Source organism: Bos mutus, chromosome 3 (assembly GCF_027580195.1).
Source record: "Bos mutus isolate GX-2022 chromosome 3, NWIPB_WYAK_1.1, whole genome shotgun sequence".
Lineage (NCBI taxonomy): Eukaryota > Metazoa > Chordata > Mammalia > Artiodactyla > Bovidae > Bos > Bos mutus.
In genome coordinates, this window is record NC_091619.1 from 40,989,955 (window position 1) to 41,006,413 (window position 16,459).

General features: G+C 39.6%; 1 long non-coding RNA gene across 1 annotated transcript in view; it reads right to left on the reverse strand.

Annotated features, from left to right (window-relative positions):
* LOC138987221 (uncharacterized) overlaps positions 1-16,459 on the reverse strand; it is a 42,801-nt gene that overhangs the window by 25,207 nt on the left and 1,135 nt on the right. Inside the window, exon 2 of the long non-coding RNA XR_011463654.1 lies at positions 15,952-16,267. This is a non-coding gene — a long non-coding RNA (uncharacterized lncRNA). The remainder of the gene's footprint in view (positions 1-15,951; positions 16,268-16,459) is intronic.

The window sequence follows — 16,459 nt, forward strand, 5'->3', positions numbered from 1 at the left end:
TCAGTACTTGGATGAATGAGTGAAAGGACCTGTGGTCATCAGTAATGCATCTAGACACTGAAGCCAGTTGCTTACACACATATCCTAGCTCCATTGCTCCACAACTGTGTGATGCTAAGCAAATGATATGCATACTCTGAATCCCAGTTTCTCAGTCATTAACTGTGGATAATCAATATATTCACCTCAAAAAATTTTCTTGAGCACTAAATGAATTAATAATACCCTACAGATAATAAGCATTCAGTTAGTATTAGCTATTACTGTTTGGTACAGTTACACTAAAATGGAGCCTTGTCTTTATATTTTGTATGTAGATATGCTTTTTTTTATTCAAGAACTTAAAAAATGTTTTAAACTTTATATCTGGGTATAACCGATTAACAATGCTGTGATAGTTTTGGGTGGACAGCAAAGGGCCTCAGCTATACAAATGCATCATATGTAGATATTTTCTAAAAGTATTACCCCAACAAGATCTGCACAGAATAATTGTTCAACAAGGTTCTTGCTGCTGTGTGGGTTCAGTTCAGTTCAGTAGCTCAGTCATGTCTGACTCTTTGCCACCCCATGGACTGCAGCACGCCAGGCCTCCCTGTCCATCACCAACTTCCAGAGTTTACTCAAACTCATGTTCATTGAGTCAGTGATACCATCCAACCACCTCATCCTCTGTCGTCCCCTTCTTCTCCCACCTTCTCTCAATCTTTCCCAGCATCGGGGTCTTTTCAAATGAGTCAGTTCTTTGCATCAAGTGGCCAAATTATTGGAGTTTCAGCTTCAAAATCAATCCTTCCAATAGGACGGACTGGTTGGATCTCCTTACAGTCCATGGGACTCTCAAGAGTCCCAACACCACAGTTCAAAAGCATCAATTCTTCAGTGCTCAGCTTTCTTTATAGTCCAACTCTCACGTCCATACAAGTCTATGGGAAAAACCATAGCCTTGACTAGATGGATCTTTGTTGACAAAGTAATGTCTCTGCTTTTTAACATGTTGTCTAGATTGGTCATAACTTTCCTTCCAAGGAGCAAGTGTCTTTTAATTTCATGGCTGTAGTCACCATCTGCAGTGATTTTGGAGCCCAAAAAAATAAAGTCTGACACTGTTTCCACCGTTTCCCCATCAATTTGCCATGAAGCAACAGGACCAGATGCCATGATCTTAGTTTTCTGAATGTTGAGGTTTAAGCTAGTTTTTTCACTCTCCTCTTTCACTTTCATCAAGAGGCCGTTTAGTTCTTTGGTTTCTGCCATAAGGGTGGTATAATCTGCATATCTGAGGTTATTGATATTTCTCCCAGCAATCTTGATTCCAGTTGTGCTTCATCCAGCCTGGCACTTTGCATGATTTATTCTGCATATAAGTTAAATAAGCAGGGTGACAATATATAGCCTTGGCATACTCCTTTTCCTATTTGGAACCAGTCTGTTGTTCCATGTCCAGTTCTAACTGTTGCTTCCTGATGTGCATACGGATTTCTCAAGAGGCAGGTCAGGTGGTCTGGTATTCCCACCTCTTGAAGAATTTTCCACAGTTTATTGTGATCTACACAGTCAAAGGCTTTGGCATAGTCAATAAAGCAGATGTAGGTGATTTTCTGGAACTCTCTTGCTTTTTCGATGATCCAGCAGATGTTGGCAATTTGATCTCTGGTTCCTCTGCCTTTTCTAAAACCAGTTTGAATACCTGGAAGTTCATGGTTCATGTACTGTAGAAGCCTGGCTTGGAGAATTTTGAGCATTACTTTACTAGCATGTGAGATGAGTGCAATTGTGCGGTAGTTTGAGCATTCTTTGGCATTGCCTTTCTTTGGGATTAGAATGAAAACTGACCTTTTCCAGTCCTGTGGCCACTGCTGAGTTTTCCAAATTTGCTGGCATATTGAGTGCAGCACTTTCACAGCATCATCTTTCAGAATTTGAAATAGCTCAACTGAAATTCCATCACCTCCACTTGCTTTGTTTGTAGTGATGCTTCCTAAGGCCCACTTGAGTTCACATTCCAGGATGTCTGGCTCTAGGTGAGTGGTCACACCATCATGATTATCTGGTTTGTGAAGATCTTTTCTGTATAGTTCTTCTGTGTATTCTTGCCACCTCTTCTTAATATCTTCTGCTTCTGTTAGGTCCATACCATTTCTGTCCTTTATGGAGCCCATCTTTGCATGAAATGTTCCCTTGGTATCTCTAATTTTCTTGAAGAGATCTCTAGTCTTTCCCACTCTATTATTTTCCTCTGTTTTTTTGCAGTGATCACTGAGGAAGGCTTTCTTATCTCTCCTTGCTAGTCTTTGGAACTTTGCATTCAGATGGGTATATCTTTCCTTTTCTCCTTTGCTTTTGGCTTCTCTTCTTTTCACAGCTATTTGTAAGGCCTCCTCAGACAGCCATTTTGATTTTTTGCATTTCCTTTTCGTGGGAATGGTCTTGATCCCTGTTTCTGTACAATGTCATGAACCTTGTTCATAGTTCTTCAGGCATTCTATCAGATCTAGTCCCTTAAATGGGTTAAATAAATGTTACATGGGTTAAATGAATGTTAAAGCCTAGTTAAGCTCCTGACACATGTTAGATATCAAGAATACTAGTTTTTCTCCTCCCTTTTTCTCCCCTGACTTACCATGTCCTTAACCTCATATTTCTTTCTGACCACTGCTATTCTTATGACTGTATTATAAATAACATTTTGGCACTGCTAATCCCACAACTTTGATCTCCAGACATCTATTATTCTCTGGGTCTTTATGTTCATTTACAAGAAAACCTTGATTCTATAATCAGGTAAACCAGAATTTAAACCTTGGTGTTACCACCTGATCTCCTCAGGCTTTACACACTCATCTGCAAAAAGGTCCTTAATCTACTTTACAGAGTTGCTGAAAGGATTAGGGCAGTTATATGCTCTGTTCCCATTATAATGCCTGGCACACAGTAAATTATCAAAATATATTACTCTAGTTCCTTCTCTCCTTGAACTGCTGCTACTGCTGCTGCTAAATCGCTTCAGTCGTGTCCGACTCTGTGCGACCCCATAGATGGCAGCCCACCAGGCTCCCCCATCCCTGGGATTCTCCAGGCAATAATACTGGAGTGGGTTGCCATTTCCTTCTCCAATGCATGAAAATGAAAATTGAAAGGGAAGTCGCTCAGTTGTGTCCAACTCAGCGACCCCATGGACTGCAGCCTATCAGGCTCCTCCATCCATGGGATTTTCCACGCAAGAGTACTGGAGTGGGGTGCCATTGCCTTCTCTGCTCCTTGAATTGACTTCCCTCATTTTGCATTTTTCTGCTGTACTTTATTTCTTTAAAGGATTCAAAGGAAACTATTGACTCTGACCCATCTGTTTTCTGGCTTCCCTGGTGGCTCAAGTGGTAAAGAATCTCCCTGCAATGCAGGAGACCCAGGTTTGATTCCTGGGTCGGAAAGATCCCCTGGAGAAGGGAATGACAACCCACTCCAGTACTATTGCCTGGAGAATTCCATGGACTAGAGGAACCTGGCATCATACAGTCCATGGGGTAACAAAGAGTCAGACATGACTGAGAGACTAACACTTTCATCTTTTCTCACAGCATTTTGCATTTTGTTTTCCAAAAGAACTTGAACAGTTTTAGATTCTCCTGCCTCCTTTAAGAACTGTGCTAGGGCCTATAGAGAATACAAAAATATTTCCCAGTGGAAAATTTCCCTGGTGGCTCAGTGGTAAAGAATCTGCCTGCAATGCAAAAGACACAGGTTCCATCCTTTTGTTGGAAAGATCCCCTGGAGTAGGAAATGGCAACCCACTCCAGTATTCTTGCCTGGAAAATCCCATGAACTGTAGCCTGCCAGCTGCTACATGTCACAAAAGTGTCGGAGACAACTTAGCGACTAAATAACAAGAGGAAGTGGGGTCTGGGAAATGTTCCTGGAGATTTTGAACAATATCTTAATAATCTTGTTTCCCATCTCCATTCAAACACTTTCATTAATCCAGAAAAATTTTAAACTGTCTTCTCTGGGGAGAGAAAATGCCTAGGAAATAATTAATCCTTGTATATTATAACTGGTCATTTGCAATTGAAAAGCCAAGAACTTGATATCTTTAATTTTTGGTTTGTGCTGCAACTATGTCCCCTGCCCTTCTTTCTCATCCTGCTTCTTGGGAGAATGGAACAATCCAGTCTAGTGGCCAGGACAGGAAAGGTTCAGGTGGAGGAAATACTTCACTGTCTCCATGACACAGGGATTTTATTTATAGTTTAAAATACTTCAGTCTTAATCAGATTTGGGATTTCTGGAAACTCAAGTACATTTCTGAGACAATATTTCATGCTGTGATATTGAAATTTGTTCCTCTAGGCTTTATTTTCTGACAATAGGCTTTACAATAGAATTATTGTGTTTAAACAGTGAATATTGGGCAAGTAGTTGGCGTTAGTAGTAAAGAACCTGTCTGTCAATGCAGGAGACATAAGAGATGTGGATTCGATCTCTGGGTCGGGAAGATCCCCTGGAGAAGGGAGTGGCAACTCACTCCAGTATTCTTGCCTGGAAAATCCTATGGACAAAGGAGCCTGGTGGGCTACAGTCCATGGAGTTGTAAAGAGTCAGACTCGACTGAAGCAACTTAGCATGCAGACTCATGGAAGTAACTTAAACCTCTTCTGTCTTCAATAATCTGGCTTGATATAATATGTGATGTTTCAAATAATATGTTCTTTACTCCACAAAGTCTTCTTTGATCTCTGAGGATTAGTTCTGTATTTCCAGAATTCCAGGTATTTACTTCTATGATAACCTTTAGCACTCTGTTCACTATACTATACTACTATACTAGTAGTCTTATTAGACTACTAGACTACAAGCTCACTGAGGTCAGGGCCAGTGTCTATTTCACTGTTCATCCCCAGTGCCGGGCACAGCATCTGGCTCACAGGACAACTACAAACACTGCTTGGAATATAAATGAACAAATTCACTGATATTATCCAAACCATTCCTCACCTACCCTCAATATATTAGAAGAAGAAAATAAGTAATCAAGTGTTGTGGATGTCTTTTAGTCCAATCACTGACTCACAGTAAAAATCCTTTATATAAAATTGCTACAGAGAGTCAAGCTTTTGCTAAAATATTTCCCGAAGACAGAATATATTTAGCATTTTTCCATTTATGGGTAGTTTATATTTTTAGAAAGTGCTTTTAATAATTGAATCAAAATCTGCCTCCTTGGTTCTGTCTGCCCTTTGGAGTTTTATATATTTGCATTTTCTGTACTAGAATTCTCCAAATTTGTTAAAAAGACATAAAATCAAAAAGAACTAAAAAGTGGTAAGGACTATTATTTTGCACAGAAATCACCATCAACCAGAATGTCTGCTTTTTCCTCTAATAAAATACACAGGTCTTGCTTTCAAACTAAGGTACTCACAGTCATGTCAGGGCATGTAATAGGGCAGGAATACTGAAAGATTTGGCTACTATATTCCAAGAGGGGAAACTGCCATGACTTTAAGCCTTGTCTTTGTTGTGAGAGAAGCATTGTTTAGGTACTTTATAATATATGTCATACAACACAAGATGAGGATTCATTTCTGCTCATCAATATTACTCTATGTGCTTTTGCTCTGTCCCCATTTTGCTACGGAGAAGGAAATGTCAACCCACTCCAGTATTCTTGCCTAGAGAATCCCGTGGACAGAGGAGCCTGGTGGGCTGATGTCCATGGGGTTGCACAGAGTCAGACACGACTGAAGCAAAATGCATGCATGCATTGGAGAAGGAAATGGCAACCCATCCAGTGTTCTTGCCTGGAGAATCCCAGGGACAGAGGAGCCTGGAGGGCTGCTGTCTGTGGGGTCGCACAGAGTCCGACACAACTGAAGCGACTTAGCAGCAGCAGCAGCATATTGCTACTGCCTACTTGTCATTGTCACCTCAATTCCTACATCTAAAAGGCCCAAAGTGCCTTCTTGTCTTAATCAATTTCTTCAGCCAGTTGTTCTATCATTGACATCATTATTCCGACAGGCTTATAAAATATGGGATTAATTTGTCCTGCTCATTCCCCTACCCTGTCAGTTACCCAGTCATTCACATTTCTCCTCTGTAGTATTTCTCACATCTACTTCTTTCTCTGCAGTGAGGCTGACAAATGGCCTTCATCAGGCACATGCTTTGATTTCTGCTGCCCTTCCTCATTCCAGCTTCTATCCCATTTTAATGCAGAAGGCATACCACAGCCATACTAGTTTGCCTTAAAATCCTCTGTTATCAGTATGTCACCTAGTTTAAAATCTGTAATGTATTGATGTTCTACTGCATTGGATGCCAAACTCCTCTGCCTCCATTTCAAGGTCCTTCTTCAACCCCTAACCCCTCAAACTGTCCAGGTTTATTTTAGCTACTGCACCTCCCAATCTACCCCCCCTCCCTTCACACTCCAGGTCCACTCCTGTCACCCACTTTTCTCACTGCAACCCACCTGCTCCCCCACCCTCTCACAACCCTGCTACATCTGATTTGTATCATCTGCGGTCTCCTCTGGGCCAGTTCTGAAGCCCACCTTTAGTCCTATTTTCTCCACAGTTTTTTGTCTCAATTTTTCCAGGATTTATCCAGCTCCTTTCTTCTCTCTCCTCTATTATTTTTATTATGAATTATAAACAAAAGTAAATAAAACTTATGTGTACAGTTTAACAAGTAGTTGTAAAAAGAACACAATTCAGATGGGAAACACAACATGCTGGAACTCCGGGGGCCCATCCCAGCTCCCTTCCCAATTAATGTTCAGTTCAGTTTAGTTCAGTCGCTCAGTCGTGTCCGACTCTTTGCGACCCCATGAATTGCAGCACACCAGGCCTCCCTGTCCATCACCAACTCCCGGAGTTCACTCAGACTCACGTCCATCGAGTCAGTGATGCCATCCAGCCATCTCATCCTCTGTCGTCCCCTTCTCCTCTTGCCCCCAATCCCTCCCAGCATCAGAGTCTTTTCCAATGAGTCAACTCTTCGCATGAGGTGTTCAAAGTACTGGAGTTTCAGCTTTAGCATCATTCCTTCCAAAGAAATCCCAGGGCTGATCTCCTTCAGAATGGACTGGTTGGATCTCCTTGCAGTCCAAGGGACTCTCAATTAATGTATCCCTTCCCAATTAATTTTACAGTACTAACAGTCTGTACCTCATCATTTAACACTTATAGTAAAAGTACCAACTTGCTTTGCCTTGTGGCTTAACTGTGTTAATTTTATTCTTCCTCCTTGACTGTAGGCTCTTAAAGGGCAGGGTCTGTATAGATTATTCTTCACAAACCCTGCAATATCCCAAGCAGTGCTAAGCATATATGGGTATTCAATAGATACTTGCTCATTGATTATAGACTAAGAAAAACCAACTCTGAGGGCACACAATGGTGTTTGTGTCCCATCTGTATTTTTGTGTCCAAGAGTGAACGCTGTGATATCTCTCAAACGCATGCTAATGTTTAGAAAATGGCACAGTTCTACTTCATTGAGTCCTTGCCCCATATATTATGCTCCGTGGTTTCAGTTTTCTTTTCCTTTATATTGCACTCAGCTTCCTTGGAAATTCCTCAGGGAATTTCCAGTTTTGTCAGACAGAATGTAGAGGAATGCCTTGTTAAGGAATGTTGTCCATGGCAACATTGCAGAAACGCTAGCAATTTTCTATTTCAAAGACCTGCTGTAATCACAAAACAACCTTCTCTCTTCCACTGCACAACTCTTCCTCTCATGAAAGAACTTTGCATCGCATCTAAATGTCTTTAGGACTAAATGTTTTAAGGAATGTTAGTAACATTCCCTATTTTGGAGGTTTAATCACACAGGACTTCTAGAGAAGATTCCATGCCAGGAATAGAGAAGAAAAGATATATATATATAATAAACAAATAAGGTAATAATGAACAAAACACACATAATCAAAAAGTAAATAGTAATTTCTGAAGAAGCTCTCTGTGTAAGTAAAATATTTGATTCAAGGAAATGATACAGTGTAAACATAAAAAATACATACAGTATGCCAATGATGGTGCTGAGAAAAATGGCATATATATCACAAAACCATAACAATTCTAGTCACTAGTGAGAAAATAATGCAAAATAAGCATTCTTGCAAGAAGAACCTGGGATTTAGCAGCAAAAGGAAGGAAATCCACCTTTTGTCTTATCCTAGAACTTTTATGACTGGGGAAAAACTCATTGTATTGCAGAATTATTTCTGTCTTGGGATAATTATAATGAGGCAGTGGAGATAAGGAGGAAGGAAACCAACACTTATTGAAATGGGTTTTTTGTTTTTTTACAATAGCTTAGCTCATGCCTCGGCCAGTGAAATGTCTATGTCAGGCGGGATAGAAAGCTACAAAGAATAGCACCTGACAATCACCACTCTATCAGTTAAGCAGCTACAGTTAACCGCCAAACTTCAGATGTGAGGAGGACAAGCACTATTGAGAAGTCCCAGATTTTCATTCACTCAGTTTACTAATGAAGAAGCTCCTCCCATGTGCCAGATCCACTTTGGATACATCGTGGAACAAATAGGTGAAATTTTGCTCTTGCGGCGCCCACATTCTAGCAAAGTTATGCTGATCGTGATTCATACAGTGTGATACGAATCTGTGAATAAGAATCAACTTTTAGTTCTTTGGCCCATTTTTTGATTGGGTCATTTATTTTTCTGGAGTTGAGCTGTAGGAGTTGCTTGTATATTTTTGAGATTAGTTGTTTGTCAGTTGCTTCATTTGCTATTATTTTCTCCCATTCTGAAGGCTGCCTTTTCACCTTGCTAATAGTTTCCTTTGTTGTGCAGAAGCTTTTAAGTTTAATTAGTTTGTTTATTTGTTTATTTTTGCTTTTATTTCCAATATTCTGGGAGGTGGGTCATAGAGGATCCTGCTGTGATGTATGTCGGAGAGTGTTTTGCCCATGTTCTCCTCTAGGAGTTTTATAGTTTCTGGTCTTACGTTGAGATCTTTAATCCATTTTGAGTTTATTTTTGTGTATAGTGTTAGAAAGTGTTCTAGTTTCATTCTTTTACAAGTGGTTGACCAGTTTTCCCAGCACCACTTGTTAAAGAGATTGTCTTTAATCCATTGTATATTCTTGCCTCCTTTGTCAAAGATAAGGTGTCCTTTCTTCAAAGAAGACATACAGATGGCTAACAAACACATGAAAAGATGCTCAACATCACTCATTATCAGAGAAATGCAAATCAAAACCACTGTGAGGTACCATTTCACACCAGTCAGAATGGCTGTGATCCAAAAGTCTACAAGCAATAAATGGTAGAGAGGGTGTGGAGAAAAGGGAACCCTCTTACACTGTTGGTGGGAATGCAAACTAGTACAGCCTCTATGGAGAACAGTGTGGAGATTCCTTAAAAAACTGGAAATAGAACTGCCTTATGATCCAGCAATCCCACTGCTGGGCATACACACTGAGGAAACCAGAAGGGAAAGAAACATGTGTACCCCAGTGTTCATCGCAGCACTGTTTATAATAGCCAGGACATGGAAGCAACCTAGATGCCCATCAGCAGATGAATGGATAAGAAAGCAGTGGTACATATACACAATGGAGTATTACTCAGCCATTAAAAAGAATACATTTGAATCAGTTCTAATGAGATGGATAAAACTGGAACCTATTATACAGAGTGAAGTAAGCCAGAAAGAAAAACACCAATACAGTATACTAATGCATATATATGGAATTTAGAAAGATGGTAACAATAACCCTGTATACGAGACAGCAAAAGAGACACTGATGTATAGATCAGTCTTATGGACTCTGTGGGAGAGGGAGAGGGTGGGGAGATTTGGGAGAATGGCATTGAAACATGTATAATATCATGTATGAAACAAGTTGCCAGTCCAGGTTCGATGCACGATACTGGATGCTTGGGGCTGGTGCACTGGGACGACCCAGAGGGAGGGTATGGGGAGGGAGGAGGGAGGAGGATTCAGGATGGGGAACACAGGTATACCTGTGGCGGATTCATCTCAATATTTGGCAAAACTAATACAATATTGTAAAGTTTAAAAATAAAATAAAATTTTAAAAAAAGAATCAACTTTTACGGATTTCAAAAGCAAAAATATATATTGTTTACTTCGTGGGGAAACCATAGAAAGCTTATAAGTAAACAGAAGCCTTAGATAGTGGTTGAGTAGGTAAGGATGAGTGAAAGCAATAGGATCAGAAAGGAACAAACAGGTAACTTCAATAACATCTGTGATGTGAAAGTTCTGAGCTTGGGTAATGGAATGATAGGTGCATGTTTTATTATTTTGCTTTACAAGCTAAGTAAGAGTTACATAATATCCTTTGTACATATAGGATATTATATCATAAAGTTTTGTTTGTTTGTATGTTTTTAATGAAAGGGGAGAGAAGATGGCAGTGATTTTTTACAAAGGAGCAAGAGGGTAGGGCATGAAATTTATTTTCTCACACTTTTGGAGTCTGGAAGTCCAAGATCAGGATGACAGTATGTCAGCTTCTGATGAGAGCTCTCTTCCTGGCTTGCAGATGGCCATCTTCTAACCATGACTTTGCATGATAGAGAGAGAGAGCAAGCTCTCTAGTGCCTCCTCTTAAAAAGACACTAATCCCATCATGACGGCACTACCTTCATGAACTTATCTACATCTAATTATCTCCCAAAGTCCCTATCTGCAAATACTACCTCACTGGGGATTATGGTTTCAACATATGAATTTGGAGGACAAACATTCTATCTATAACAGACTCTGCAGAGGATTTACTGAGGAGTGTTTTCAGTAGACATAAGAAAGTGAAAAGTCAGAACTGGACAGAAGTAGAAACGACCAGGAATGAGATTGCAACTGAAGCCTCAATCTATTTTATGAGGAGTTGTGGAGGTGGGACAGACCTTCAGAAATATAGTGAATTAAAGGCAAGGGGATAGTCATTGGCTGTTGGTTGCTCCCTAAAGGGCATAACCTGAGCAAGACAGTATCTAGGAGAGATGCAGTTTTGAGCCATCAATGGCTGATGTTTCCAGCAGCTAGAAGACTGGTGTTTAAGCCGTGAAGAAGTGATCTGGGAAAAACATGACTGTAATCACCAGAGTTTCAAGAGCTAGAATATCATGGTGATTAAAACAGACTGAACCTAAAATCAGAACTCTGTGTGGTCTATGAAATTTCACTGAAATCTATCAAAATTTTTTTCTCATCTGTAAAAATGGTTATAATACTATAATCATATAAAATAGTGTAATATATTTTACATTATAGTTATTATATATGCATTATTCTAACAATTGTTATAAGGATTACATAAACTTAAAAATATACAAAGAAATTTATTGTAGTACCTGACTTGTACGTTCAATAAATGGTAGCAATTATTACTATATTAATATCATATACTTTCTGAAACAAGATTGAGTATATACAAATAAACAGTCAGATGCCTCAATTAGTTCATAGGATAAAAATTTTATTTGAGAAATTTTCAGTACTTATTGATATCAGTGCCTTGGGATGTTCTGAATTGTAGTGTCAGATTTCACACAGGGGTCTGAGATGGCAAATGGATTTAATCCCAAATTCTGGCAAAGAGTAATCTGTAGTAGCTGCTGGGAGGGTAGTGTTAGGAAACTTTCTAAGGAGATTTCCACTTCCAGTTAGATTGTAGTTAGATGGGAAAGAACTTTGAACCTAGTAACAACTAGGAAAAACACCCAAGTAAAATTTTAAAAATCACACTTTTTTATGGAGCTAGACATAGAGTTTGAGCAAACTCAGGGAGATAGTGAAGGACAGGGAAGCCTGGCGTGTTGCAGTTCATGGGGTCAAGGAGAGTCAGACACGACTTGGCAACTAAACAACAACAAGCAAGAGAGAGGGACATAAGGAAGCCCATAAGAACTAAATTACAGGGACTTCCCTGGTGGTTCAGTGGCTAAGACTTTACCTTCCATTGCAGGGGGTATGGGTTTGATCCCCGGTTGGGGAGTTAAGATTCCACAGGCTTCTCAGCAAAAAACCAAAACAACATAAAACAGAAACAACAGTACAACAAATTCAATAAAGACTTTAAAAATGGCCCACATTTAAAAAAAAAAATCTTTAAAAAAAGAACTAAATTACAGAGCAATATGTGCCACATCTATTTGATCTGGGAGCTGTGGTTGCCTGTATACCTGGGTGGAGAGGAGGTGCCTGTTCTATGTCCAAATGAATGGTGGAACTGGCCTGTCATGGTTAAAGAAACAGAACAAATAAGGATAAATCAGCTAAGCCTTTTCCTTAAATAACAGAATGCATTAATGAAACAGGATGACGTCTAGAAAAGTCCCATATGCAAAGCAAATTGCTAGGTCTGATAATTCTCTATAACCTAACTCTGAATTTGTGCTGAGAACACAGTGGGTGTTGTGGGGGTGAAAGTGTAGTCCTTAGCATTCTTGAGCATTCTTGTGATAATTAGAGTTCAGGGATCTGCCCAATTAAGTCCAAAAAGTGAACCAAGTATATCTTAAAATTCAGCACAATTGACTGCCAGATCAACTATCAGTGAAAAAAAAAAGAAGACAGAAAGAGAGGCATATAAGTTGGACTAATCACAAATGAACTTTAAAACAAAACCAAGAACTATTTCTAGAATTGTTAGAATTTCTAGAACTGAAAAGTGTAATGTTTGAAGTTAAAATTTCATTGGACGTGTTTAACAGCAGATAGATCACTGCAGAAAAAACTAGTAAATTCTTTTAAAAGTTAATAAAAATTATCTAAAGAAGAGAGATAAAGTGATTTTAGAAAACAAAGTATCAGGAATTGTGGAATAATGTCAGATGGTCTTACATACATGTAACTGGGGTCCTGGAAATGGAGGAGAGAGACAAGGGGACACAAAAGATATATGGTGAAAGAGAAGCCTAAAATTTTCCAAATTCACTGGGAAGGGTGACATATAGGTATTTGCTTTATCAATAGATATATATTTTAGTTTAATTTCTTAAACTTTTAATATTAGAAAAGATAAATGTTTAAGTAAAGAAGTTTTGAAATTAGACTGCTTGTGTTTGAATCTCTGATCCATAATTATTAGTGTGTTACCTTAGAAAACTTTCTTTAGCATTCCAGGCTCTTCGTCCCTCATCTGTAAACTGAGTATAATAGCATATTAACCTCATAGAGAACATTATGAAATAATACATGTTAAGCTTTTAGCATGGTTCCTGGCACCTAGAAAGAACTCAATAGAAGTAAAATTTCTCCTCTTTCATTTCTTTATCATCTAGGAAATCTTCAGCCGTGGTCATGTCTATGCCCAAAGGCCAAGTTCATATCAGATACAGCAAGCTGTAAGACTCTTTTCTGATGATCCCAATTCAAGGTAAAGTTGCTTCAAATTCATCATAAATAAGGCATTATATATGATCCTCATCCAGAGAGGGTGAGCCAGCATATTGATGGGAGAGACTGGAATAATTAGGTCTGTCCATATCTGAAGACTTATCCTCTGGCCAAGCACACCTCTCTGCTGAACATACCACAAGGCCTGGAAAATGGTAAATAGTAACCTGCTACTAGGTGACTAAGCTTTTGTTTTGGAGAGAAAGCAGAACAATTCAAGCAACCTATCAACGACACCATGGTTTTCTACTTCCTTCCTAACCAAGTTTAGCTTTCATTTTGCCTTTCCGGCAGAAAAATACACTAGAATGACGTCTGTTTGGGCAGTCTGGACCAACTCTGTGTCCCTCCCCGATGGTCAGTGATCCTTTGTGTTTGGACTAGTTTTCTCTTTTGCACCATCTGGCATCTTCCATGTGGAAAAACAGGGCTGATTTTCTAGCAGACACAGCCTTACATTATTTACGCTGTTTATTTTGGTTGGTTTTAAATTTCTTTTGTTAGGAAGAACTATATGCCTTCTAAAAATCCAAAAATTTTACTAGGTTCTCTTTTTTTTCAGATAATTTCTTAAAATATCAAGGGAGAGCATTTCCAGCTTTTATCATTGGGAAAACCACTTGTTTATACATTTGTTAAGGTAGTGTTTATTTCTACCCTAAATTGTGATCTTTAGACCAGTTTATCAATTCAAGCATTTTAATATATGTAACAACTATTCATTTGAGCGCCGAAGAATTGATGCTTTTGAACTGTGGTGTTGGATAAGACTCTTGAGAGTCCCTTGGACTGCAAGGAGATCCAACCAGTCCATTCTGAAGGAGATCAGCCCTGGGATTTCTTTGGAAGGAATGATGCTGAAGCTGAAACTCCAGTACTTGGGCCACCTCATGGGAAGAGTTGACTCATTGGAAAAGACTCTGATGCTGGGAGGGATTGGGGGCAAGAGGAGAAGGGGACGACAGAGGATGGGATGGCTGGATGGCATCACTGACTCGATGGCCGTGAGTCTGAGTGAACTCCGGGAGTTGGTGATGGACAGGGAGGCCTGGCGTGCTGCGATTCATGGGGTGGCAAAGGGTCGGACACGACTGAGCGACTGATCTGATCTGATCTGATTCATTTACCAGATACCTTTCTTGGTGAGGGGATGCACTAATGAATATATCAAACACATGGTGAAGATCTTGCCTTTGTTGATCTTACAGCATAGTGAGGAAGAAAGAGAACAGTAGAATAATAACACTGACTTGAGGGCAACAGTCTTACAATGACAGAAAACCAGCATCTACCATTATATAAAGTCAAATCCTTGGAACAAATATTGTTGTGTTGTTGTTGTTCAGTCACTTGATAGTGTCCAACTCTTTGTGACCCTATGGACTGCAGTGTACCAGGATTCTCTGTCCTTCACTATCTCCCTGAGTTTGCTCAAACTCACATCCATTGAGTTGATGATGCCATCCAACCATCTCATCCTCTGTCGCCCCCTTCTCCTGTCCTCAGTCTTTCTCAGCATCAAGGTCTTTCCCAATGAGTTGACTCTCTGCATTAGGTGGCCAAAGTAGTGGGACTTCAGCATCAGTCCTTCCAATTAATATTCAAGGTTGATTTTCTTTAAGATTGACTGGTTTGATCTCCTTGCAGTCCAAGGGACTCTCAAGAGTCTTTTCCAGCTCCACAGTTTGAAAGCATTGATTCTTCAGTGCTCAGTCTTCTTTATGGTCCAACTCTTACATCTTTACAGGACTACTGGAAAAACCATAGCTTTAACTATACAGACCTTTGTTGGCCAATTAATGTCTCTGCTTTTATAAATATGTGTCATCAGTCGTAGTCATAGCTGCTTCAGTTGTGTCCGACTCTGTGTGACCCCATAGACAGCAGCCCACTAGGCTCCTCTGTCCCTGGGATTCTCCAGGCAAGAACACTGGAGTGGGTTGCCATTTCCTTCTCCAATGCATGAAAGTAAAAAGTGAAAGGGAAGTCGCTCAGTCGTGCCCGACTCTTAGCGACTCCATGGACTGCAGCCTACCAGGCTCCTCTGTCATGGGATTTTCCAGGCAAGAGTACTGGAGTGGGGTGCCATTGCCTTCTCCGATAAATATCTGTAGAACCTCCTTATGGCCCTGCTTCCCTGATTGAACCCTGACTGATATAAGTATTGAGCAGATTTCCATAGCTGTTCCTCATCTGAGAAGCTCCAGGCAAAGCAGGAAGTAAGAGACAACACAGGGAAAACCATCAGTTTGCTCCTGTGCAAAATTGCCTAGAGCAGATATTGGAAAGGTAGCTGCAGCAGTGGCGGGAATAAGAGGTGAGACTGGAAGTGTTTGAAGTGGCACACAAGAGGTGTCTGATACAGCATTCTATAAAAAAAAAAAATATGCATTTGATGCTAAGGAACTACTCAGTTCATTTGGAGAAGGGCATATCAAGAGAAGGATTCATAGATCTCTATCCCTGGAAAACAATGTACTCAAATAAACATCATCACACTTGTTATAATCATTGTAACATTCCAGTATTATCAGTAAAGTTTGTTCCTTACCTTAGTCTTGGATCCTTTCAGGTTTTAACTGAATATCCATATTTGGTAAGGAGATCAATGTTTCTGCTGCTGTAAAAAGTGCAACTTGTTGACAACATGAAGAAATGAACTCAAATGCTCTTTGTTTGATAGTGCGGAACACCAAATCTATCAAATCAACACAGCACAAGACCTTATGGAGTCTCTACAAAGAGGATGTCTTTTTTACTTCTTGGACAGATTCCCAGCACTTCTTTCATAAATGCAGGTTTTAATACTGTATTTTTTCACTTTTCTTTTCCTTTCTTATCTGTGGCAACAGGAGAGGATTTTGGAGCTGTAACAAAATGGTGACCAAAAAAGTAGACTGGGCTTAGTATGGATTGATAGTGACATGTGCAATGTTTGTAAAATTTGTGCTTATATTTTGCCTGGACACAAATATTTACAACATAAACCAATGCCTGTTGTAAACAGTCATTTTTATACCATTAAAAAGAAACTATGAAATCCAGTCTTTCATTAACCA